This window comes from Dipodomys spectabilis, unplaced genomic scaffold (genome assembly GCF_019054845.1).
Source record: "Dipodomys spectabilis isolate Male_0828 unplaced genomic scaffold, ASM1905484v1 ptg000132l, whole genome shotgun sequence".
Taxonomy (NCBI): domain Eukaryota; kingdom Metazoa; phylum Chordata; class Mammalia; order Rodentia; family Heteromyidae; genus Dipodomys; species Dipodomys spectabilis.
In genome coordinates, this window is record NW_024870809.1 from 3294876 (window position 1) to 3321481 (window position 26606).

Consider the following 26606-nt stretch of genomic DNA (forward strand, 5'->3'; position numbering starts at 1 on the left):
CCTGACAGGCACTGGCAAGAATGAATACAGATTGTGAAGGAATGTTGTCAGCACTGGCACTGGGGTGACATTCCACTCATCCTCAACAATAGGGCTTACCTTTTTGCAAGACTCATAATCCTTTCGAGTCTCTCCCAAGAAATGCATTTAAACACAAACCAAAACATGTACTTCAGAGACTCTCATGCAGTGAATTTCTAAGAGGTTTAAGACCCCATAAGAGAAGATGCAAACAGAAAGGGAATCCAAACAGGGAAAGATGAAGTAAAACTCTCACTCTTTGCAGGTGACATAATCTTGTATTTAAAGAATCCCATGGACTCCAGTCCCAAATTACTCCAGCTGATCAGAAATTTTGGCAAAGTAGCAGGGTATAAAATTAACCCTCAAAAATCAACGGCTTTTCTGTATGCAAACAATGAGAAGAGCGCAGCTGAAATCAGGAAAGCAATTCGTTTTTTAATAGCCCCCCAAAAAATAAAATACTTAGGAGTTAACAGCTAAAGAAGTGAACCCCAAGATAAGGACTCAAATGTTTTTTCTTTCTTGCTATTGTTTCTAACATATTTATAAGATATTTCTTTGTTGCTTTGTATGTCCCTCCCTCACGGTATAACCCCTGTTTTCACTGTATTTGATGTTGGTATCATTTGTGGAGGGGAAGGTAAAAAAATAAATTGTTTAAATAGGGATAGAGGTGGACCCATTGCAACAATGAGATGTACAAGACGTTATGTCGAAAAATGAACTTTACAACTTTGGCACTGGGGCTGGGGAGAGGATATGGGAAGGGATGGGAAGGCGGGAAAAAAGAGGAGGCAACAATGCTTGATAAAAAATGTACTCATTACTTTGCTCATGTAACTGTAACCCCTCTGTATGGTATTTTCACAATATAAAAAAGAAGTGAAAGACCTCTATGATGAAAACTTTTAAAGCCTAAAAAATGAAATTAAGGCATAAATTAGGAAATGGAAAAGCCTCCCATGCTACTGGACTGGGAAGATTAACATCATGAAAATGGCAATACTGCCAAAGACTATCTACCTAATCTTCCATAAAGGAGCTAAAAAAAATAGAAGGGAAGAAAGACAGCCTCTTCAGTAAATGGTGTTGGAAAAATTGGTTAAACACCTGTAGAAAACTAAAGCTTGATCCCCATATATCACCCTGCACCAGAATCAACTCCAAATGGATCAAAGACCTCAATGTCAAAGTAGACACCCTGAAAACATTACAGGAAGGAATAGGAGAAACTCTAGGGCTCCTTGGCATGGCCAAAATTTTCTTAATAAAGACCAGGAAACACAAGAAATCAAAGAAAGATTGGATAAATGAGATTGCATGAAATTACAAAGCTTCTGCATGGCAAAGGACATAGCTAGCAAGATCAATAGAAAACCAATGAAATGGGAGGAGATCTTCACTAGTCATACATCGAACAATGGTCTCATATCTAAAACATACTTAAAACTCCAAAAACTAAATCACCCAAGAACAAATCCTCAAAGAAACAACTGTGCAATAAATAAGTAGGTTAAAGACTTAAAGAGAAACTTTTCTGAAGAGGAAATAAGAATGGCCAATAGATACATGAAGAAATGCTTGACTTCTCTAGCCATAAAAGAAATGCAAATCAAAACAACATTGAGAGTCCACCTCACCCCAGTTAGAATGGCTATAGTCAAGAAATCTCGATAGCAATGCTCCATAGGAAATGTACTCATCTAACTGTAATCCCTCTGTACATTATATTTACAATGAAAGTTATAAAACATAAGAAAGAAAGAAAGAAATGTTGATCTACTCTTCTACCAGAAGCCAATTCACTCCTACTACTGAATAACCTGCCAAACAACCTTCTTATTCTCTTTCTGATACTTAGCGCTGTAAGACTGGATGGGTTATATATAGTGGGAGGAACCTATCAATATGCAGCCTACTAAAGTCTATATACTTTATTATTATCTTTGTTTTTAGTTATTTTAAGGTTGGTCCATAGTACTTCAGGAAAGCATTAAATTTCAGTTCTTCATACAATACTTCAAAAACAGGTCAAAGTTGACTAGGAAAATGGAAAATGCTCCACATAACCAAACAACCAGTGGGGGACTATGACCAAATTGGAAATATGTTATTCTCTCTTTAATGTTAGGTTAAGGAGACCATCTGGAGGATGGCATTATCTCACGCCCTTTTTTTCCAGATGATAAATCTGGCCTTAAACATACAGAAGTTATTTCTGAAGCTGAAGGGTTAAAGTACTTGACACAGTGACCATTTTGTTGCTTGTTTCAGAGCAGAGCAACACGTGGTGCTAAACCACCTGGTTGTGTGCCTTTATAAGACCTGCAAATCCTTAGCTCCGGGCTCTCCTCCTGGGCTCCACTGTGTCTGAGTGTAGGATGAGGTACAGCATATTATTGGGGGCATATCCAGGATCCCTCAAAAGACCCCCGAAACCTCAGACTCCAAAGGTAAAACAGCGCTGTCTTTGTTAATTTGTCTTGTCCTGTCCTTTGTCTGTTTTACTTTCATTTTCCTTTGTGAGGACGGCCACTCAGATTCGTATTGTGTAAAGGGTTGTCGAAGTGGACGCACTTACACAAGAACACTGGAGGAACTGGGAGATGTCCCAGATCCTAGTGTGGAGTGGGGGTCCTTGGAACCCCGCCATGTGAATTGTGGTGTAGGGGTCAGTTCAGTGTTGGGCTGGAACTGACCAAGAGGGCCTCCTAACCAAGGCCCAACTCTCCCACTGTGGGTCTGCTCCTTCTGCTGTGGGGTATGAGTGTGGAACCCCGCTGTGACAGGAGTCAGGGGACCAATTCAGAAGATCTCCACTTCATAAGCTTTTTTTTAACTGTCAGGCCTGCATGTGTTTTGTTTGTACTGTTTGTTTTTTGGATTGTATAACTGACGGGACTGGAAACCATGGGCACCACTCCATCTAGCCCCCTAGACTTACAAAAAGAAACTAAGGAAGAGGAAAAGAAATTGTACCCCCAGCTTTTCAGGGAGATAACTTGGAAGAAGAAATGTTTCCTCCCCCATACTCCCCTTCCCAGGTTCCTTTTGCAGAACCTGAGAATGATCAAGAGGAGGAGGGAGCTATAGAAGCCTTGGCACCTGCCCTTAAAGTTTCTGAGGGGCCAGTCACTCGATGAAGCCGTGGGATCAACCCCCCTTCCAATGCAGCTATTTTTCCCTTACCCACCCTAGGTCCTGTGGATGCAGATGGTCAACAGCAACTCCAATATTGGCCATTTTCTACCAGTGATCTATAAAATTGGCACACCCAAAATGCCCCCTTTACTGAGAAACCCCAGGATTTAATTCGTTTGCTTGAAACTATTCTCTTTACTCATCAGCCTACTTGGGATGATTGCAGTCAGCTTTTACAGATCCTTTTTACCACCAAAGAGAGAGACCGTATCTGAGAGGCGGCCCGGAAACATAGCCCTGGCCCCACAGGAGCGCCAATCATGGATCCTGCCCTGATTGCTGCCCATTTTCCTGAGACCTGACCAACATGGGACTACAATACAGTTGAAGGTAGGAAGCGACTCCTTGACTACTGCCAGGCTTTTGTTGGCAGGTCTCAAGGTGACGAATCGCAGACCTACTAATATGGCCAAAGCTTATGTTAGACAGGGAGGAAGTGAAATTCCGGCAGCATATCTTGAGCAGCTCATGGAAGCTTTTAGTGGTCTTGAGACCCAGGAGTCGGCTCAGATGATTATGTTTGCCTATAAAAATCAAGCTACACCAGACATAAAGCAAAAGTTGCAGACCCTAGACAAACTTGGTGAAAAGTCTATTAGGGATCTAGTAGCCACGACAGAAAAGGTTTACAATAAGAGAGAGACAGAGGATCAAAGACAGGAAAAGAAGGACAGAGAACGTGAAATTGAGCATGAAAAGAGAGACCGGGCCCTGGTCTACTAGAGTCAGTACTTCTGCTCTGTGTATTCTGGTGTACTTTTCTAAAGTTGTGTAACAATTGTTCTACCATTCCTCCATTATTTGCAAATTTTTTGTCAAATCCAAACATAACTTTTCTTATTTTATTTTATTATCTTCAGTATAAGGTGGTTTCAATGCAACCAATTTATAAGTACAATAGAGCTTGATCAATACCACCTATTCTATCTTTCTGTACCCTCTTTCCCAACTCCACCCATAGCCTCACGTTCCATGTTTCCATTTTCACATATTTACACTGAATATAATTATTGTATTTGCCCACCCAAAATATATAATTTTGAATGAGGTAAGTGGCTTCTCTCATGCCCTTGTATTTGAGATGACTGTCAAAGCATGTACTATGAAAACACTTGTCTCCTGGAGTGCAGCATTGAGGATAAGTATCTGTGACTGGTAAAGCTTCTTATTTGGCTGTTTTCTCGGTCTTGTCCAAATTATGTCTACTCTTTCTTCTTAAATGATCCTTAATTTTGCTGAGGATATTCATGCTGTTTTTGAGTCATGTTTATGGCCAAAATGGCCAGTATACCTGATCCAGTGTAGCTAGGTCTTGCCAGGGTTCTTGTCCTTGTCCATAGGAAGATCAAAATTGATGATTATACACATTTGTTCAGCATCATTACCTTGAAGACACACATTGGTGGTCATTAGAACTTGCTCTTTAACTTCTCAATCATTGCAGTCCTCTTCTCCACCATAATTTCACCACTTATTAGGGCCACCTGGTGGTCTCTTTTGATCACTCTACTACCAGCTTTCCAGATATGGCAAAAGATGATGGCTTGATGGTGATAGTTCCATATTGCACAAAGACTGGAATTTCTCATCTCAGTTACTGCACAAGACAGAATACTGCTTGGTGGTGTTCAACATCTCCTCCTCATGCTTCAGTTTGATAACACTATGGTCTGAGACTTTCTGGAGAAACTTTTATACTTAGTCTTCAAATATGGCAGAGGCAAGGCACCTAGTGACTCATGCCTGTAATCTTAGCTACTAAAGAGGCTGAGATCTGAGGATCGTGGTTCAAAGCCAGCCCAGGCAGAAAAGTCCATAAAACTCTTAACTTCAATAAACCACCAGAAAACCAGAAGTAGTGCTGTGACTCAAGCACTGTGCCTTGAGCTGAAGAGCTGAGGGACAGCGCCCAGGCCAAGTTCAAGCCCCATGACAACAAAAAAGATAGTAGAGAAAAAGCAACATCTAACCATTTCTGTGTATCAATATCTGGATATGGCTGTTTTGATATTGGTGGCAAATACCTTGGTCTCCTTAGGGTGAGCTTGAGCACCAGTCCAGGGCAGCCTCAGAAATATCAATGATGATCTGTTTACTGGTATTCTGACCTTTTTCTAATTTATTAACTCAAACAGCATAAACTAACTTCAATTTGAGGTAAAAATTTGCCCATCTGTTTGATCACTTTTCTTGTTTGAAGGATGAGTTCATACATTGGGAAGAGCTATAGGCACTAAGGGAAACTTCAGGTTCTACTTGCCTAAGCATGGACAACAACATAAAGGTACCAATACCAGGACTAGTACCAAAGTGAGTCTGTACAATAAAGTTGATGGGTTTCAGCAAACATCAATTGAATGCATTCTCTTTTATTTTAGTTGAAGTCAATAGCATGCATTTCCTGAACAAGCTGTGGTTTCAGGCTACTTCACTGAGTAAAGGGGAGAGTTGGGATCCCATTGAAAGTCTTCTATTTGGCTTATATGTTATCCACAGGTTGCATCTGATCCATTTATTGAGTAAAGACTGAGTATCTCTGTTCTTTCTCTTTATCTGTTCTCTTTGCATTAACATTGATCTTAACACCACCAATGATATCTGGTTTGATATTTCTTCCATAATATGCAAGTTACTCGAACTGCCCAAAGGGTAGAAAGAATAGAAACAGTCCTGGAATCAGCTTCAGACATGGCCAGGCACCCTGGCCATCACAGTTTAACATAGCAGTTAGGGCTGTCCCATGTCCACTCACTTCCTACTGTACCTCTTTTAGTTCCATATAAAGTTGGAGCTAGAGTTTCAAAACATTTCAAGGGATAGATGTTGGTAAATTTTTGTTTTATTTTGCATTTTATTAGCCTATATTCATGTGTAGGGTGGTTTCATTTTGACATTTCTATACATGCATACAATATACCCTGATCAAATTCACCCTCATTCACCCTCTCTATTAGCTCTCTCCCCTCCTGCAGGTACCTGCTCCCCAACAGATCTCTTTTACTTTCCAGTAATTTTTTAGTGTATATAAATTGTACAAAGGGCTTTCTCTGTGGTATTTCACAATGCATGTATTACATTTTTGTCAGATTAACTCTCTCTGTTGCGCTCTCTCTTTTTCATTTCCCCCTTATTCTTCTATTATTCAACAGTTTTCACAAAGAAGTGGCTTTGCAATCAAGAACTATAGTTCCCTGTACTGGTGGATGCTGTGTGTGGCTATGTGACTAGTTTTTACCAATGGAATAGAATGTGAGCCCCTATTTTATAGCCAAGAGAAAAATGGAAACGCCTCAGTTTAACTCCTGCATAGAATTCCAGTACAATAACTCAGCATATAAGACCAAAGATTGACAAATGGGGTTGCAGTAATCTAAAACTGCTGCATAGCAAAGGAAATAGTCATTAGACTGAAGAAGCAATGTACACTTGGAACATCTCAGGAAGGAAGCTCCCTGCTAACCAAGAATGCCTACAAGAAGCTACTATATGCATGAGAAATAATGTTCTATTTTATCAAACCACTGAAATTTCCAAGTTCATTTGTTGCAGTGCCTATGACATCACAAACACAGACTCCTCACCCCTAAAGTGAGACCATGTACGCATTTATGTGCACAGGAGCACAGGGGTGAGAACAGAGTAGGGCATCCCACTCGCAGGCTATAAAAGGCCCTCACAATTATTTTGGTACATGACAATACAGACCCATATGCTTCCCATGTGTTTCTTGTCTGCTGCTTGTGGCCATCTGCCTATGTTGGTAATTTTGTATAGTCTGTAACTGATGGTATAAATATCCAAATGGCCCCTGGCAGGAAAAAAAAATGGTTTCTGACCCCTGCAAGTATTCATTGAAGAAAGCTGTGCTGGTAGAACAGTGGAAGCAGGGAGAAGACATAGAAGACTGTTATGATGGCAAAGACTGGTAGCCAAATGGATGTTAGAAAGATTTGATTGTGAAAGAAATGGCATGAGCTACTTTGGGAGTAGCGTGATTTCAGCTGGCAGATTTCAGCTGGTTTCTGTATCTAAATCTAAACTCTAATGCTTAACTGGCTAAGAACTTGGGCAAATCACTTCACTCATTTGGGCTATCGTTTTACATTGTTATTTTCATGATTAGAGTGTGTATCTATAGAAATTGAGATGCCAAGAAAACCCCAGCGTGTTCATCAGAAAGAGAATAAGGCTTACAACCCAAATCCAGGCTTTGTTGTTTATCTACTTTCTTCAGAACTAGCCACCTGGAATCTCTGGATCTTACCTTGTACTTTTCTTAATTGGAAGAAGGATCCACTTTATTTGTAAGATTGTTGGAAATATTCCAAAGAAACAATTTTTGTAAAAGTTCTTTAAATTGTAAAGTGTTGTTACAGAAGTTGGACCACCCACTTGGGTAGTTGGACCATTGTTCTGATTATCCTGTTCAATGTCAGACTATTCATTATTTCCATTTAAAAATGACATTAAAGTTCCTCCATAAGCACATGAACATGAAGAATGATACATCAGAGCCCCGGTGCTAAGACTACCCAATTGGCCTAACAATGGCAGTATGCACTTTTGGGACCTCTATGAAGGAAAGAATAAAACTGGTATCACATAGTTTACTCTCTCCCTTTCCCCCTCTTCCCTCTGAGCATGTTTCTGACTAGACTTGTCTCTCAGTGATTGCTGATCATTTGCAAAATTAAATATACATTGAAATGAAGATTTACTGCTGCAGGAGATATTCATTGAAAGTACTCTGCAGCTAAAGCATTTCTTTGTTCATTAGCTTTTTGAATTTATGGAAGAATTTTACCATGTATTCTTTCACATTTTTATGTGTAGTTGAAAAATGTGCCCTTTTTCCTAGATATGTAGATCTATATGTATGTAAACTTATTAATAGTATCATTAGATATGTAAATATGTACATATGAATAAATGAAGATTTAATATTTACATTGTAAGAGCAGTTTCTATATAGTATATTTGTATATTATTTTACATTATTTCATTGACACCTTTTTATATGTTTTTATTGTAAAAATACTGTACAGAAGGGTTACAGTTACATATGTAAGGTAATGAGTACATTTCCTATCCAGCATTGTTACCTCCTCCTTTGATTTTCCCCTACCATCCCTTCCCTCCCCACCTTGCCACCCCTCCCCCTCCCTCCCTTCCCCACCCCCGAAGCTGTAAAGTTCGTTTTCAACATAGTGTATTGTACATCTCATTGTTACAATGGGTCAACCTGTATCCTTATTTTGGCATTTTGTTATTTCCTTCCCCTCCCCAAATTATAAAACTGTATATACAAGATGCAGGGCACCAGAATAAAATACAGTTAAAAACAGGGGTTATACCATGGGAGGAAAATCATACAAAAGAAACAAAAAAATCACACAGTACATTATCAGTATATTAAAAACAACAGTAAGAAAGATAAAACCTATCTTGGGGTTCATTTCGTTTACCATTTTCTTATATGGTCATATGTACATAGCTTTTGACCTTTTCTGCTTGTCCTATAGCTATACCAGTTATTGCAAATAAGGGAAACCATGGGACCTATGTTTCTTTGGGCCTGGCTCACTTCATTTAATATGATTTTTTTCAAGTCTTTCCATTTCCTAACAAATAGGGCGGTGTCATTCTTTCTGATGGAGGCATAGAATTCCATTGTGTGTGTGTGTGTGTGTGTGTGTGTGTGTGTGTGTGTGTGTGTGTGTGTGTGACATTTTTTTGATCCATTCATCTGCTGAGGGGCATCTGGGTTGGTTGCATATCTTAGCTATGGTGAATAATGCTGCAATAAACGTAGGTGTGCTGGTAGTTTTAGTATGGCATTGTTTGTTATCATTTGGGTAAATGCCCAAAAGGGGGATTGCTGAGTTATAGGGGACCTTTATGTGGAGTCTTTTGAGGAACCTCCATACTGCTTTCCAAAGTGGTTGAACAAGTTTACACTCCCACCAACAGTACAATAGACTTCCCTTTTAGCCACACCCCCTCCAGCATCTGTTGTTATTAGAGTTCTTGCTTATTGCCATTCTACCTGGGGTGAGGTGGAATCTCAATGTTGTTGTTTTAATTTTTTTGTCGGTTTTGGGGCACCTGAACTCTGGGCCTGGGTGCTGTCCCTCAGCTCTTCAGCTCAAGGCTAGCGCTCTACCACTTGAGCCATAGCGCCACTTCTGCTTATGTGGTGCTGAGGAATCCAACCCAAGGCCTCATACATGCAAGGCAAGCACTCTACGACTGAGCCACCTTCCCAGCCCTCAATGTTGTTTTGATTTGCATTTCTTTTTTTATATATATTTTTATTGTAAAGATACTGTACAGAGGGTTTACAGTTACATGAGCAAGAAATAAGATTTAAGCAGATTTTACAGCGCTCTTGCTCTCTCTCTCTAGGCTGAGGTAGTTTGGGATGCCACAGTGACATGAAGAAATTTAACCACTGTGAAATATGGCAATTACAAAATATTTAATTGGCATTTCTAGATGATTTGTTATTGCAGATCCATTTCTTAAATATCCATTTTTGTTGTAATAAATACAAAACAATGAAGGAAGAACTTGAAACTAATAAATACTCTGATAGGAAATTGTGCCACAGGATCCAGACATTTCCCTGTGGTGCTTGCGGAGTTTTTCAAAGAAGAAGAAAAAAAGGTATTTGTGCAATTGTAGTCAAAGGATCCCAAATGTAAAGAGATTTTATTAGAAATAGAAACACAATGTGTCCATCTTAAATTTTTAATAACAATGAGGTTTATTGGGAGCCAGAAATACTCTTTTTCTGACTCTCTATTGTTGTTTAGAAACTACTTTCTCTTTGTTAGAATGTTATTTGTGGAAGAGGAAAAAACTACATTTTAGATTAAGAAATCTGGACATGACCACACCCCAGCCAGGGTTATTAGAATACTGATACAATGCTGCCCTCTAGCAATGGCTGAGGCTGGGTTTGGGCCATTTCTGTCCTCTCCCTAATCTATTTAGACACTCAGGGCATACAGAGTACAATCCTACAGAAACCCTACAGCCTCTATGTTGACTCCCTTATGAGAATCTTACAATGGTAAAGAGGAGGAATGGAGGCTCAGAATGGCCAAGTGTTTTCCTCAAAGTTACACAGGTTGTCACTGCCATACTTGGAACTGGAACTCAGATCTTGTTTTGTTTTTCTCCCCTGCGTCTTCCTCCTATTTTCTCTTTCCACCTTCCTGTCAGTGGAGAGGTAGTTTACTTTGTGAGTGTGTGTGTGTGTGTGTGTGTGTGTCTGTGTGTCTGTGTGTGTCTGTGTCCACATCCCTGTCTGTATGTGGGTCCATGTATATGTCTCTGTGTGCTGATTCTGGGCATTGAACTCAAGTCCTAGACATTGTCCCTGAGCTTTTACACTCCAGGCTAGGGCTCTACAACTGGAGGCACAGATTCATTTCTAGTTTTTTGGTGGTTAATTTGGATAAGAGTCTCATGGACTTTCCTGCCTAGACTGGCTTCAAATTGTGATCCTCACATCTCAGCCTCCTGAGTAGATAGAATTGCAGTTGGGCTCTGGTGGCTTACTTTTGGTGATCAGATTATGGAGAAACTAAGTGTTGTCAGAATAAGAAAGGGTCTATACACAAAGAATTATTGCCATGGCAATAAATTATTTTCTTAGGGTTATTTACATTGTTTTTAAACTCTATTATGTTTTTATTAGCATATATTAATGGTAAAAACTATTTTCATTGTGGTATTTCCACACATGCATATAATGTACTATGATTAAATTTACCCCTCTATTACTCTTATCCATTTTCTCTTGTTTTATTTTAAACAATTTTAATGGGCTTTACTATTCTATTTTCATACATACATACATATAAAGTAATTCAATATATATAAAGTAATTCAATCATGTTCATCCTTCTATTCCCTTTTCTTTTCACCTTGCCTCTTCTCACTGACTCCTACCCCCAAAGGAGTTCCATTTTACACTCGTGTCATTCATTTTGTTTAAGTCTAGATTGTGCCTATGAGAGAACATGTAACATTTGTCTTTGTAAGTCTCATTTATTTTGCATAATATAATGATCTCCAGTTACATCCAATTTTCTGCTATTTTGAATGGTGCTGAAAAAAACATGGATGTACAGTTATCTCTATTCTATACAACTTACATCCCTTCAGATATGTGCCCAGGAGTGATATAGTAGTATCATATGGTACATCTCTCTGTTTTTAAAGGTAACTCCGTGCTGATTTCCATAATAGTTGTGCCACTTTAGTTTTCCACCAACAGTATGTAAGGATTTCATTCTCCTCACAACTCTATTTGTTTCAATCTGACTGGTATGAGATGGAATATCTGTTTGGATTTGCATTTCCACTATGTCTAAGAATGTTGGATGTTTCATCATATATCTATTAGCCATTTGTACTTTTGAGAACTGTCCAGTCCATTTGCTCATTTATTAATAGGATTCTTTGTTCTTTGCTGTTAACTTTTTGGATCTCTTTGTATATTCTGTACATTAATCCTTTAATGAGTAGCTGGTAAATATTTTCTCCAGTACTTTGGAGATTGTCTCCTCGTGCTGGTAATGTTTGTTCCTTTTGCTGGGGAGTATCTTTTTAAATTGTTTCAATCTCATTTGTCCATTATTTTTCCTATGCATGAGGCAATTAGAATCTTATTCAGAAAGTTGTTGTCTACGACTATATCATTTATTGGTATCCCTATGCTTCTTTATAGTAAGTTCAATGTTTCAGGTCTTACAATAAGATATTTGATCCATTCTGAATTCATTTCTATACAGGGTGACAGATAGTGATCTGTATTCAGTCTTCTATATGTTGATATATAATTCTGGTAACAACATTCTTTGAAGAGGCCCTTTTCTCAATGTATGTTTTTGGTCAAAATCAGAGGCTATGTGGAGTTACTTTTGGTGAAAGGGGGAAGAATCCACAAAATAGTAACCCCAAGTCCCTAGGAATTATATTTTGGGATAGGCCTTCTGCAAACCTTGACATACAAGCTCCAAATTCCCTTTGTTCCAAGGCAAACATTGTTGTAGACAGTGGTAAATGAAAGAAAATTGTTATAGGCCTGAGCCAGTATAATGAACTTGCCTTCCTAAACCTCTTCACCTAATATTCAAATAGTTTAGGGAAATAATACAGTTGCAGATAGGCTGGAAAAGACAAAGAACAAATCTTCAGAAGGGTTCATATCTAGAAGAAGGAAGAAAAGGAAGGATCACCTTTATTCAGATTTCCAACTTAACCTTCAAATGTTGGCAGTAACTTGCTAACAATTTTTTTCAGTTAGTTGTCATAGGACTCATTTGGCTCTGAGTAACAAGGATACATATCATGGAGCACTTGCATGCATTGAGTACTGCGCCAAACATCGTATGTTCAAACACCAGTTCTGCTGATTGTTAGCTCTGTAGCCTTAGATCAGTTCCTTTACCTCCTTGTGCCTCAAATCCTCAGTCAATAAAATAGAAATAATGATATCACCTGTTGGGTCTTCCACCGTCCCACAGAAGAGAATGGGTAAGTGCACCGCTGGCCCTTAGCCCTGGAGACAATCAGAAACAATGGGGAGTCAAGTCAAGCAGGAACTCGTTCATTACCACACAGCAAGCACCGGTGGCATAAAAGGGGAGGAAAAGGAACCAACCAATCACTGTAAAGGTCACACTCTATCATGCACTTAAGCTTTATCCAATCAGCTTTTAAGGTAAAGAACTCGGGCTCTGCCCACTCAACTTCCTCTCAGCGCCATCTTTGCTGCCCATGTGCCCCACAATCACCTATTATCAGTGTAGTTGTTTTTCTCACAGTAAACTCAATGAAACACAAAACAGAAACAATGTTATTTTAGTGACAAAGTGTGACATATGATTGAAAGGAGCATTCCCACTCTAACTGAATCCATCAAGGCCTTCAGCCCAAGCTGGCCCTCAAACAAAGCAGCCAGAAGAGAGATATGTTAGTCAACTCTTCTTCACTGTAACAAAAAATCTGACACAAACTACTGAAAATGAGGATGTTTCTTGTGACTGAACACTTCAGAGGTTTCAGTACATGGCTGCTGACTCAGTTGTTTCAAGGCTGTGGTAAGGTAGAATGTCATAGTGAAAGGGAATTTTAAAGCAATGCAACTGCTATGCCTAGGTCGCAGGACCCCCACCAAGAGTCAGACTCTACAGCTGTTTTAAGCTTTTACTTAAATGGGCTGCAGCTCCCGCCTCATCCTACACTCTGACACAGTGGAGCCTAGGAGGAGAGGCCTGAGCTAAGGATTTGCAGGTCTTATAAAGGCACAAAACCAGGTGGTTTAGCGCCACGTGTTGCTCTGCTCTGAAACAAGCAACAAATGGTCACTGCCTCAAGTACTTTAACCCTTCATTCCCCACCTTGACTTATGGTCCTGAGACACAATCTTGTGGCTCCGGCCCAAAACTAAACTCCAACAGCTTTCAATCTTGAACGGGTATAATCCCTCTCTGACCATAGCCATACCATTATACAACAATAACAATAAAAATCAGTCCATTTTTCTTTTCTTGAGGCATATGCGGAGTGGTTGGGTAGGATGCTTGGAGACTTCCCATGTTTCCCCACAGTCATCCAGGGCAAAGGGGTCAGCTGGTCTGGCGTGGGAGCAGTGGATCCAAGCAACAATGACATCCACCTTAAGGGCAGTGGGTGTAGCCAGTAGCACCATGTAAGGTCCCTTCCACCGTGGTTCCAGAGATCTCAAGTTGTGTCTTCGAACAAACACCCAGTCTCCTTGTTTAAACAAATGGGGGGTAGGAATAGAAGCAGAATCATATAATGCTCTAAGCTGGGGCCACAAACTCTTATGCACCAGCTATAAATAGTCAGGCTTACACAGAAATTCAGTATCATCCAAAGCAGCAAGCAATTCAGTCTGAAGGCTAGGGATAATGGGTGGAGGGTGTCCATACATTATTTCAAAAGGAGTAAAGCCAAGCTGATAGGGTGAATTTCTTACTCTAAACAGGGCAAAAGGAAGGAGCGATACCCAGTCTCCGCCAGTCTCCAAGGCCGATTAAGTTAAGGTCTCTTTTAGAGTCTGATTCATTCTTTCTACCTGCCCTGAACTCTGGAGTCTATAAGCACAGTGCAATTTCCAACCCGTCCCCAGTGCCGTGGCTATTCCCTGACTTACTTTTGAGATGAAGGCCAGTCCATTGTCCAACCCAATGGTGGATGGAAAGCCATACCTGGGTAGGACTTCTTCCAGGATCTTCTTAGCCACGACATTCGCGGTCTCATGCTTTGTTGGGTAGGCTTCAACCCATCCTGAAAAGGTGTCTATGAAAACTAGCAAATATTTATATCCAAATTTTCCAGTTTTAATTTCTGTGAAGTGTACTTCCCAATATACACTTGGCCTATCTCAACGGAAGCGAGCTCCTTTTGTAACCGGTTGATTGGGGGCATTGGTGAGCTGACAGGCTTTACAATTTTTTTTTTATTGTAAAGCTACTATACAGAGGGTTATAGTTACATGAGTGAGGTAATGAGTACACTTCCTCTTGAACATTGTTACCCCCTCCATTGTTTTCCCCCTACCATCCCCTCCCTCCCTCCCTTCCCCGAGGTTCTTTTTTTTTTTTGATTGTGATTAAATGATTACATAATTTCAGTCACAAGTTCATTCTAACTTCCCTGGAGCAAATTGTCTACCACAGTCTGTAATATATAACAGTGTTCACATGTTATATACCATATTTGTGATCAGCAGCATGGGGATATTTAGTAGTGGTTCAACCAGATGAGCGGGAGTTCTTTGTTTCTTAAGTCCTGTTAGTTTTGTCGTATCACCTAACCTTTTGGATTTAGCATCCACTTATCAGGGAGACCATGTACCGTTTGTCTCTTCGTTCTTGGCTTACCTTGCTCAACATGATTCCTTCTAGCTCCATCCATTTCCCTGCAAATGCCATTATTTTGTCATTTCTAATGGCTGCATAATATTCCATTGTGTATAGATACCACAATTTTTGGATCCATTCATCTGTGGTGGGGCATCTAGGTTGTTTCCATATCCTAGCTATTGCGAACAGTGCTGCAATAAACATGGAGGTGCACGTGTCCTTGTATATTGGTTCCTGTTGTTCAGGGTAGATGCCTAGAAGTGGTATGACTGGGTCGTAAGGGAGGTCAATCTTTAGCTTTCTAAGGACCCTCCAGACTGCTTTCCAAAGTGGTTGTATAAGTGTACATTCCCACCAGCAGTGTAATAGGGTTCCTCTTTCTCCACATCCCCTCCAGCATTTGTCGTTGGCTGATTTGTGGATGTGGGACATTCTGACTGGGGTAAGGTGGTATCTCAGGGTTGTCTTTATTTGCATTTCCTTCACCACCAGGGATGATGAACATTTCCTCATGTGTTTCTTTGCCACTTTTATTTCTTCATTTGAGAAGTCCCTCTTTAGTTCCCTTGCCCATTTAGTAATTGGTTTGTTAGGTTTGGGAGGGATTAGTTTCTTGAGTTCCCTGTATATACAGGATGTTAACCCCTTGTCTGATATATTGCTGGTAAATATTTTTTCCCAATTAGTTGGTTGTCTTTCTAGCTTAGTTGCGATAGATTTAGCTGTGCAGAAGCTTTTTATTTTAAGGTAGTCCCATTTGTCGAGTCTCTCTCCAACTTGTTGTGACCCTGGGACTCTGTTCAGGAAGTTCCTTCCTGTGCCTATTAGTTCAAGTGTCTCTCCTACTCTGTCCTGCAGTAGTTTCAGAGATTCAGGTTTAATGTTAAGGTCTTTAATCCATTTTGAGTTGATGTTGGTGCATGGTGATAGGCTGGGGTCCACTTTTAGTTTTCTGCATGTGGCTGCCCAGTTTTCCCAGCACCAGCGGTTGAAGAGGCTGTGTTTCTTCCATTGTATGTGTTTGGCTCCTTTGTCGAATATCAGCTGGCTGTAGGCCTGTGGATTTATATCTGGATCTTCTATTCTGTTCCATTGGTCTTCGGGTCTGTTTTTGTGCCAGTACCATGCTGTATTTGTTATTATAGCTCTGTAGTAGAGTTTGAAGTTCGGCATGGATAGCCCTCCCATATTGTCTTTATCCCCTAGAATTGTTTTGGCTATTCTAGGTCTTTTGTTGTTCCATATAAATTTTTGGACTGTTTTCTGTATTTCAGTGATGTACGTCATTGGGATTTTAATAGGAATTGCATTGAATTTGTGTATTAGTTTTGGAAGTATCACCATCTTTACTATATTAAGTCGGCCTATCCAGGAGCATGGGAGGTCTTTCCATTTCCTAGTGTCTTCTGCAATTTCTTTCTTTAACTTTTTATAGTTCTCATTAAATAGTTCTTTTACATCTTTGGTTAGGTTAATTCCTAAATATTTTACTTTTTGGGAGGTTATTGTGAATGGGGTTGCTCCCTTTATTTCCCTCTCTTCCTGTATGTTATCAGTGTATAGGAAGGCAACTGATTTTTGTGGGTTTATTTTGTATCCTGCTATTTTGCCGAAGTGACTTATGATTTCTAAAAGTTTGGGAATGGAGTTTTTGGGATCGTGGAGGTATAGTATCATGTCGTCTGCAAAAAGGGATAGTTTAACTTCTTCTTTCCCTATGCGGATCCCTTTAATGTCTTTTTCTTGCCTTATTGCCCTGGCTAAGGGTTCTAGGACTATGTTGAAGAGGAGTGGAGACAGTGGGCATCCTTGCCTTGTTCCTGTTTTTAGGAGGATTGGTTGTAGCTTTTCCCCATTAAGTATAATATTGGCTATTGGTCTGTCATAAATGGCTTTTATTGTTTTTAGAAATGTTCCTTCTATTCCTATTTTCTCCAGAGCTTTTAGCATGAATGAATGTTGAATTTTATCAAAGGCCTTTTCTGCATCTGTGGCGATAATCATGTGATTCTTGACCTTGGCTCTGTTGATATGCTGGATTACATTTATTGACTTACGTATGTTAAACCATCCCTGTGTCTCTGGGATGAAGCCTACCTGATCATAGTGAATTATTTTTTTTTATGTGTTTCTGGATTCTGTTAGCTAGAATCTTGTTAAGGATCTTTGCATCTGTGTTCATCAAGGAAATTGGCCTGTAATTCTCCTTTTTGGTTGGGTCTTTGCCTGGTTTGGGGATGAGTGTGATATTGGCTTCGTAGAATGAGTTTGGGATAGCTCCCTCCTTCTCTGTTTCTCTGAAGAGCTTGAGGAGTATGGGTATTAGTTCTTCTTTAAAGGTCTTATAGAATTCTGCTGTGAATCCATCTGGTCCTGGGCTTTTTTTGTTGGAAGACTTTTGATAGCTTCCTGTATCTCATTATAGGATATTGGCTTATTTAATTGGTTAACTTCTTCTTTGCTCAGTTTGGGTAACTTGTATTTCTCTAAAAATGTATCCATTTCCGCCAGATTTTCTTCCTTTAGAGAGTATAGCTTTTGAAAGTAGTCTGTTAGAATTGTTTGGGTATCTTGGGTACGTGTTGTGATGTTTCCCGTGGCATCCCTAATCCTATTAATATGGGTTTCCTCTCTTCTTTTTTTAATTAATCTTGCCAACGGGCCATCAATTTTGTTTATTTTTTCAAAGAACCAGCTTTTTGTTTGGTTTATTTTGGTTATGGTTTTCTGATTTTCTAATTGGTTAATCTCTGCTCTCAATTTGGTTATCTGGCTTCGTCTAGTAGCTTTAGCTCCCATTTTTTCTTGTTTTTCTAGCTGTTTTAGTTGCAACATGAGATTATTTACTTGGTCTGTCTCCATTCTCTTGATGTGGGCACTGAGGGCAATAAATTTGCCCCTCAGTACTGCTTTTGCTGTGTCCCACAAGTTTCTTTGTGAGGTGTTTTCATTTTCATTGAGTTGTAGGAAATGCTTTATTTCTTCTCTGATCTCTTCTGTTACCCAGGCCTTGTTAAGGAGTGTGCTGTTCAATTTCCATGTATTAGAGAAATTTCTGCGGTATGCTTTGTTATTGAGAGCTAGCTTGATTCCACTGTGGTCAGATAGGATACCGGGGATTATGTCGATCCCTTTGTATTTGCTTAAGTTCCTTGCATGAACTATGATATGGTCTATTTTGGAGAAAGTTCCATGAGCTGCTGAGAAGAATGTGTACTGTGTTGTTTTAGGGTGAAATACTCGGTAGATGTCAGTTAATTCCGCTTGAAGTATGGCCTCACTTAATTCGGTAGCTTCTTTGCCAATCCTCTGGTTGGTAGACCTGTCCTTTGGTGAGAGTGGCGTGTTAAAGTCTCCTAGTATTATCGTATTGGGATCTATTTTATTCTGTAAGTTTGAGAGCATTTGTTTAACATATCTGGGTGCACCGATATTTGGGGTTATATCCTCCTCTTGGATTGTTCCCTTTATTAATATGTAGTGTCCGTCCTTGTCTTTCTGTACTGATTTTAATGAAAAGTTTATTTTGTCAGATATCAGGATAGCTACACCTGCTTTCTTATTGGGGGAATTTGATTGGTAGATCCTTTTCCACCCCTTCACTCTGAGTTTGTTTGTATGTTTGGCTGAGAGGTGGGTCTCCTGAAGGCAACAGATGGATGGGTCTTGTTTTCTGATCCAGTCCTCAGTTCGTTTTCTTTTAATTGGCGAATTCAGCCCATTTATATTAAGAGAAAGTATAGAGAGATGCATTGTTGTCCCTGCCATTCCGTTTTCCTAAGTTTTTCTTCTTTCCTTTCCTCCTGTGCTTGCTCAGTTAGACTTTGAGTAATGCCTGTTTGGGGCAGGTCCCAGTTCCTGGTTGCTTTCTTCAGGTTGTGTCCCCCCTCTTAGAATTCTTTGTAATGCTGGCTTGATGTTTATGTATTCATTTAGTTTTTCTTTGCTATTAAAAGTTTTCAGTTCTCCATCGAATGTGAATGCTAGCTTTGCCGGGTATATCAGTCTGGGTTGGCAGTTATTGGCTCTCAGGGCTCGTATGGTGCTTTCCCAGGCTTTTCTTGCATTCATTGTTTGTGTGGAGAGATCTGCAGTGATTCTAATATTTTTCCCGTTGTAGTATAGCTCTTCTTCATTTTTGCTGCATGCAGGATTGTTTCCTTATTATTCAGATACATCATTGTTACTATAATGTGCCTAGAAATGTTTCTCCTGGGATCTTGCTTGTTGGGTGTTCGATAAGCTTTTGTGATGTAGTTAAGATGGTCGTTTTTGAGGTGGGGAAAATTTTCATTGACTATCTTGTTAAATAGGTGTTGCATTCCCTTGCTCTGGAATTCCTCATCTTCGTCCACTCCGATTATGCGAAGGTTAAATTTTTTAGCATTATCTGCTTGCTCTTGAATTTCCCTTTGGTTTAATTTGAGTGATTTTTCCATATCTGTCACTTTTTGGTCCAGTTGGTGTATTCTGTCTTCTGTATCTGACACTCTACCTTCCATTTCATTCACTCTGTTGACCGTGGCTTCTATTGTGGTTTGCATGGAGGAAATGGATCCCTTTATGGATTCAATGTTGGTTCTCAGAGTACTGATCTCACCTCTCAATGAGGTGAGATCAGTATGCATTACCTCTAATTTGGCTTCTATTTTTGCATCCAACTTTTGTTTGATATCCTGTATATCTTTTGATAGTTCATCCTTGTGCTCTTTCAATTTCTGATCCATTTCTTGCTTTATTTCTTGAGTCATTGCCTCCAGCAACCCTTGGATGCAGCTTTTGTCTTCCATTCCTGCTTTGCTCCCACTGGGGCTCTCCTCTGCGTGGCTGCTGGCTTTTGAGGTGAGCTTGCTGTCCTGGATAGTGGTAAACCTTGTGATTTTTCTCTGTGATTTTCGCATGGGGGTTCAGGAGACTGCTCTTCAATCTTGTTTTGGTGTGTCTGTCTTTGCTTGGTTGCTTATTCTGTATTGGTAGAGAGAGTCTGTGCCTGATCTGGATTCTGTTGGGAGCCTATTTCCAGCTGCTATTCTGACTTACTTAGGATTCTCAGCTCTCTGCTGTAGATTGCTGGCAATTCCCGCCTTTGGAAGGATTGAGCAGCCTAGACTGCTTGTGTTTGCTCCTACGGGTGCTCTTGGGAAGATCAGATGCTCTGGATGCACTCTCCCAAATACTGGAGTCTGCTATGGGCTCCTGATGTGTTTTTGTTTGTTTGTTTTGGGCTGGTTGTGGGCTTGAACTCTAGGTTTGGGTGCTGTCCCTCAGCTCTTCAGGTCAAGGCTGGCACCCTACCATTTGAGCCACAGCCCCACTTCTGACCCTTTTTGCTTTGTTCAGGCGCCGGTCCCCGGGCCTGGTTCCGGCCCCAGCCTGGAGCGCGCTCGTTAGGCCTGTGCTAATGTGTATACCACCTAGGTTATGCAGCCTGGAGGACACAGTTCAAATTTCTTCTACTGTTGGTAGTCTTGACCCAGGGGCGCTGTTCCTGGCTTGGGCATTTAAGCTCCCTTCCAGGGGCACTCTTGCTCTGGCCTGGCCAGCAGAGTGTGCTCCACCGGCTGGTGGAGCTCTCGAACAGTTCCCAGTTTTAGTGGGTCCTGTGGTCCGGGTATTGGGGTAGGGAGTCTAGGTCAGGGTCTGGGGATTCCCTCCAGCTCTGGTCTCCCTTGATGGATTCACTGTCCCCTGTGGGGTACTCACCCTGTAGGTCGTCAGTTGTTGTTGCAATCCGAGTTCAGTTGGGGTGGTTGCGGGCTGGGTTGGGCGGCCCCCGCTGGGTCATTGCGATCGCGATTGGGCGGGTGGTCTGCCGACAGGTCCCTTTGTCGGGTGGTCTGCCGACAGGTCCCTTTGTCGCTGCTGGTGCCGAGCGGCTTTGGCGGGATGGAGCCTCTCCGCTCTGGTGGAGAGTGAGGGGTGGGGGTGGGATCCTCGTGGAGACTCCCGGCTGGTAGGTTTCTCTGTTCCTGGCGATCCGCTGTTCTGCAATCCGGTACCTGGTGGTCTGCAGGCAGCCCCCTGTGTCTCTGTGGCTCCGGCAGCCCCTGCCGGGCCAACTGGCCAGCGGCTTGGTGCACTGCCGCGCGGCCAGTAAAGGTTGGGGGAGGGGTCTTCGCTCTTCTCTGTTCTGAATTTCTTCTTTTCCTCTCTTTCTTTTTTTGTTATTTTCCACCTCTGGTTTTTCTCTGAGTGTTCGTCTTTTTGTTGTTGTTGGTCTCTTGGGGAGATTAAGCGTTGGAACTCGAACTCTCTTTTTGGTTGGAGAGAGCTGTGGCGTTTCCCTACTGCCCCGTCGCCATCTTGGTCCCCCCGGGCGGCTTTACAATTTTTAACAATGTCCTCACTGAGTTGATTTCCTTGCCTAATTTTCACTTCTGAGTATCAGAGCAAGCCCTGCATTCTTCAGGTTCCCATATGAGATACCAATGGATTCTCTTAAGAATCCCCTTGCCCAATCTTTGTGGCAAGATAAGTTTCCCCTCACCAGTTTTCTACCAGTCTTTGTTTCTCTGTCCGGGGTTTATAGGCCATGGTAATTTTCTTTATCCACTCCAAGTCTTCTTGGGAGTACTGAGGCTCAGGAGGCAAAGCTCATGGCCCTGGGTCTACTAGAGTCAGTACTTCTGCTCTGGGCTGGAGGGCCACCTCCTTATCTGCCTGATCGGCCAAGTTATTTCCTTTGGTTATAGAATCAGTTCCCTTTTGATGGCCAGGGCAGTGCATAATGGCAATATTTGCTGGTTCCCATACGGCCCGGATGAGGCTTAAGATTTCTTGTTTGTTTTTAATAGTCTTTCCCTCAGCTGTCAGCAGCCCCCTCTCTTGGTTTTTTTGTTTGTTTGTTTTTGAGTCCGGTCGTGGGGCCTTTACTCTGGGTCTGGGCACTGTCCTTCAGCTCTTCACCTCAAGGCTAGCACTCTACCATTTGAGCCACAGTGCCACTTCTGGCTTTTTTTTTTTTTTCGGCTTACGTGGTGCTGAGGAATCGAACCCAGGGCCTCATGCATGCAAGGCAAGTTCTCTACCATTGAGTCATCTTCCCAGCCCCAGCCCCCTTTCTTGGTAAATGACTCCATGGACATGCACACTGGCAAAAGCATACCGACTGTCCGTGTAAATGTTTAGTCCCTTTTCCCATTTGTAGGGCTTTTGTTAGTGCCACTAGTTCTGCTCTTTGTGCAGACAATCCCTGGGGGAGTGCTTCTGCCCTCACTATCTCAGTGTCTGTGGTGACTGTTGTGCCTGTGTACCTTTTTCCATCTCATATAAAACTGCTGCCGTCTGTGAACCAGGTATGCTCAGCATGTGATAGTGGCGAGTCCAACAATTCTGGCCTCTTTTCCTTGGCATGGTCTCTCTTTTCATGCTCAATTTCACATTCTCTGTCCTTGCTTTCCTGTCTTTGATCCTCTGTCTCTCTCTTATTTTAAACCTTTTCACTGCGACTATTAGATCCCTAATAGACTTTTCACCAAATCTGTCTAGAGCCTGCAACTTTTGCTTTATGTCTGGTGCAGCTTGATTTATATAGGCAAACATAATCATCTGAGCCGACTCCTGGGTCTCAAGATCATACAGGGTTTTTTGACTAAAAGCTTCCATGAGCCGCTCAAGATATGCTGCCGGACTTTCACTACTTCCCTGTCTTACATCATAACATTTGGCCATATTAGTAGGTTGGCGAGCCAACGCCTTGAGACCTGCCAACAGAGTCTGGCAGTAGATGAGGAGTCGCTCCCTACCTTCAACCGTATTGTAGTCCCATGTTGGTTGGATCTCAGGAAAATGGGCAGCGATCAGGGCAGGATCTGTGATGGGCGCTCTTGTGGGGCCAGGGCTATGTTTCCGGGCCACCTCTCAGATACGGTCTCTCTCTTTGGTGGTAAAAAGGATCTGTAAAAGCTGACTGCAATCATCCCAAGTAGGCTGATGAGTAAAGAGAATAGTTTCAAGCAAACGAATTAAATCCTGGGGTTTCTCAGTAAAGGGGGCATTTTGGGTGTGCCAATTTTATAGATCACTGGTAGAAAATGGCCAATATTGGAGTTGCTGTTGACCATCTGCATCCACAGGACCTAGGGTGGGTAAGGGAAAAATAGCTGCATTGGAAGGGGGGTTGATCCCACGGCTTCATCGAGTGACTGGCCCCTCAGAAACTTTAAGGGCAGGTGCCAAGGCTTCTATAGCTCCCTCCTCCTCTTGATCATTCTCAGGTTCTGCAAAAGGAACCTGGGAAGGGGAGTATGGGGGAGGAAACATTTCTTCTTCCAAGTTATCTCCCTGAAAAACCGGGGGTACCTTTTCTTTTCCTCTTTCTCAGTTTCTTTTTGTAAGTCTAGGGGGCTAGATGGAGTGGTGCCCATGGTTTCCAGTCCCATCAGTTGTACAGTCCAAAAAACAATAAACAGTACAAACAAAACACATGCAGGCCTGACAGTTAAAAAAAAGCTTACGAAGTGGAGATCTCCTGAATTGGTCCCCAGACTCCTGTCACGGTGGGGTTCCACACTCATGCCCCACAGCAGAAGGAGCAGACCCACAGTTGGCAAGTTGGGCCTTGGTTAGGAGGCCCTCTTGGTCAGTTCTGGCCCAACACCGAACTGACCCCTGCCCCACAATTCACACGGCGAGGGTTCCAAGGACCTTGGCCCCACACAGCATGGTTTCCAACTCCCGCCCCACACGGCAGGGTTCCAAGGACCCCCTCCCCTGCTCCACATGGCAGGTTTTCAAGGATCCCTGCCCCACAAGAGGATCTGGGACATCTCCTAGTTCCTCCAGGGTTATGGTGCACGCGCATCAGCTTTGACAACCCTTTACAAATAAGAGCAGCAGTCCTCACAAAGGAAAATGAAAGTAAAACAGACAAACGGCAAGACAAGACAAATTAACAAAGACAGCGCTGTTTTACCTTTGGAGTCAGGTTTCGGGGTCTTTGGGGGGATCCCAGCCGAGCCCCCACTAATATGTTGTGCCTAGGTCGCAGGACCCCCAAGAAGACCACCGAGAGTCAGACTCTACAGCTGTTTTAAGCTTTTATTTAAACGGGCTGCAGCTCGGGCCTCATCCTACACTCCGACACAGCGGAGGCCAGGAGGAGAGCCCCAAGCTAAGGATTTGCAGGTCTTATAAAGGCACACAACCAGGTGGTTTAGCACCACTGTTGCTCTGCTCTGAAACAAGCAACAAATGGTCACTGCCCCAAATACTCTAACCTTTCACTACTTACCTCATAGTGGCCAGGAAGTAGATAAACAGGCAGGAAGTAGCCAAGGCAAGATAGTGCCTTTAAAGATACCACCCCACAAAGTGACCTACTTCGATCAGCTCAACCCTATCTCCTAAAGTTTCCACCACTTCCCAAAATAGCACCACCAGCTGGGGAGCAAGCCTTCAACATATGAGTCTGTTGAGAACATAACCTATTCAAACCATAACAGGAGGACAGTCCTATTTAGACCTTTCATTGATATATATCTGAGTGCCCCTGAATCCAAACCCCCAGTCCTAGCAAGGGGCCTCCATGTTCCCACAGCCAGAGCTGTACAACAGCAGCTGCAGCAAGACCAAGCTACTATGTGGGCTGTTGACCTTCTTATACAGGGTAGTTGTTAAGAAAAAAACAAAAACCAATCAACAAAGACTGTTTCAGAGCATGTAAAACTTCTAGGCTCTTCTCTAATAGACTAGAGGAAATCTTTGAAGGATTAAGGTCCTTATAATATACAGGCGGGGGTAGGGATTGGTGACATCTGTGTTCTTCCTGCTTAAGGGACCTTATTTTTACATAGGGGCCAATATGGCTTGAAGAAATTTGAAACACCATTTTCCAGCCGACAAAATTGTCCCAAGTACTAAGGTATATGATAGTCTAGCTCCATGGAGCTTCTGAGTAGCTCTTGAAACATTTCTAAATATAACCTCTAGGGTGGATGGAACAGGGACTGACTTCTAACAAGGTGTGATTGGTCTTCATTAGTTCCATTTATCTCTAGTGAAACTAGCTTGAAAAGGAAAAGGCAAAAGGAAGATGAATAGATGGGGAGAAAAATAAGAAAATAATCACTAGCATTTTCCATTATCATGACTACTAGAAAATCAGTTTCATTGTTATAATATTTTCCTTCCTGTATATATTTTACAGGCATGAGTTGTGACTTCTGTATCTTTCTTTTGCAATAGAGGGAAAACTGAACAAAGCTTTTCTGAGATAAGAGCAATCCTGGTTGAACATGGAAGCCCACATTCCATTTAGGTTTGGACTGAGCCAGATGTGACCCAATGGACATAGATTGAAGGCAGAAAGCTGGGTCCCTAGAGGCTGTCTCCTGCCTAGAATTTATTCTGCTCATCTTACTGTTCTCTGTTCTCTCTTTTCTCTCTCTCTTTCTCTCTTAGCAACGATACTGACAATTGAGGCATGTGTACACATCCCCCAAAGCTAGATTTATATGTCCAGTACCATGGAACTGCCAATTTGTCTGCCAATCTTTGCTCTTCCAGAGAATAATTTTCTGCTTCCTGGAATCAAATTGAGCAGCAGAGTACTCAGGGAGAGTTTGGGTTCTGTGATTATCTTATCTGTGTTTATCACTGCCATCAGCTTAGACTGAGTCATCTACTGTCACCTGTTGATTGCAGTAGGGGCCTCAACTACCTCTGACCCTTTCTTCCATCCTGCCTCCAGTGTCACCAATTTAACTTTCCAAAACATGTATCTAGTTAGATCACTCCTACTATTTTTGAAAGCTTTTGGTGTAAGCCAATTATAGGAGTATTAGTGGATAAACAAATTTGTACCAAATTTTCCATTATCTTGATTCCTTATCTCCCTGATCTTTGGCCACAATTTAAATCTATCTTACTTAGGTAAGTTCTGGTTTACTGTTTGTCTCCTTCCTGAATTATGGCATTGGGATGGAATTGTCCTATGAGTTTGGGTCTCATCTGTTTGTATACCAAACAGTGGTTGATATAGATTAGATAATGAATATTAACTGAGAGGACTCAATACATCAAATACAAGTAGCCACAATAAATTCTTTATTCATAAATGATCTTTATTTAGTTTTATGATTACAAATGTATTACATGCTCACTGTAGAGAATCTGGAAAATACACACTGTAGAGAATCTGGAAAATACAAAGAAGAAGAAAGAAGAAATTTTTAAAAAAACACCCATAACCCCACCACCTGAAGGCAAACACTGCTCATATTAAGTTCTAACTAACTATGCCTGTTTAAAGACCAAGCCCCTTATCAAGAGTACCAACCATGAAGCACAACAGCCAAGGGGAGTGAGGGTAATTAACCACTGAAGGGGTCACCCAGAGGTCAGAGCTAGAGATTCCACAGGGAAAGACAAGAGCCATAAACAACAGATCAAGAAGTCAGAAGGCAACAACACAAGAACAAGTTGGGTTACTATTACACTGTCGTGAGATGGTGCCTATCAAGAGTTTAGACCGTA

The 26606-nt window shown here is 41.6% G+C and overlaps 1 pseudogene; it reads right to left on the reverse strand.

The window, feature by feature from the left end:
* Positions 1-5259: 5259 nt before the first annotated feature.
* LOC122116382 lies at positions 5260-24368 on the reverse strand (annotated as a pseudogene).
* Between the last annotated feature and the right edge of the window lie 2238 nt (positions 24369-26606).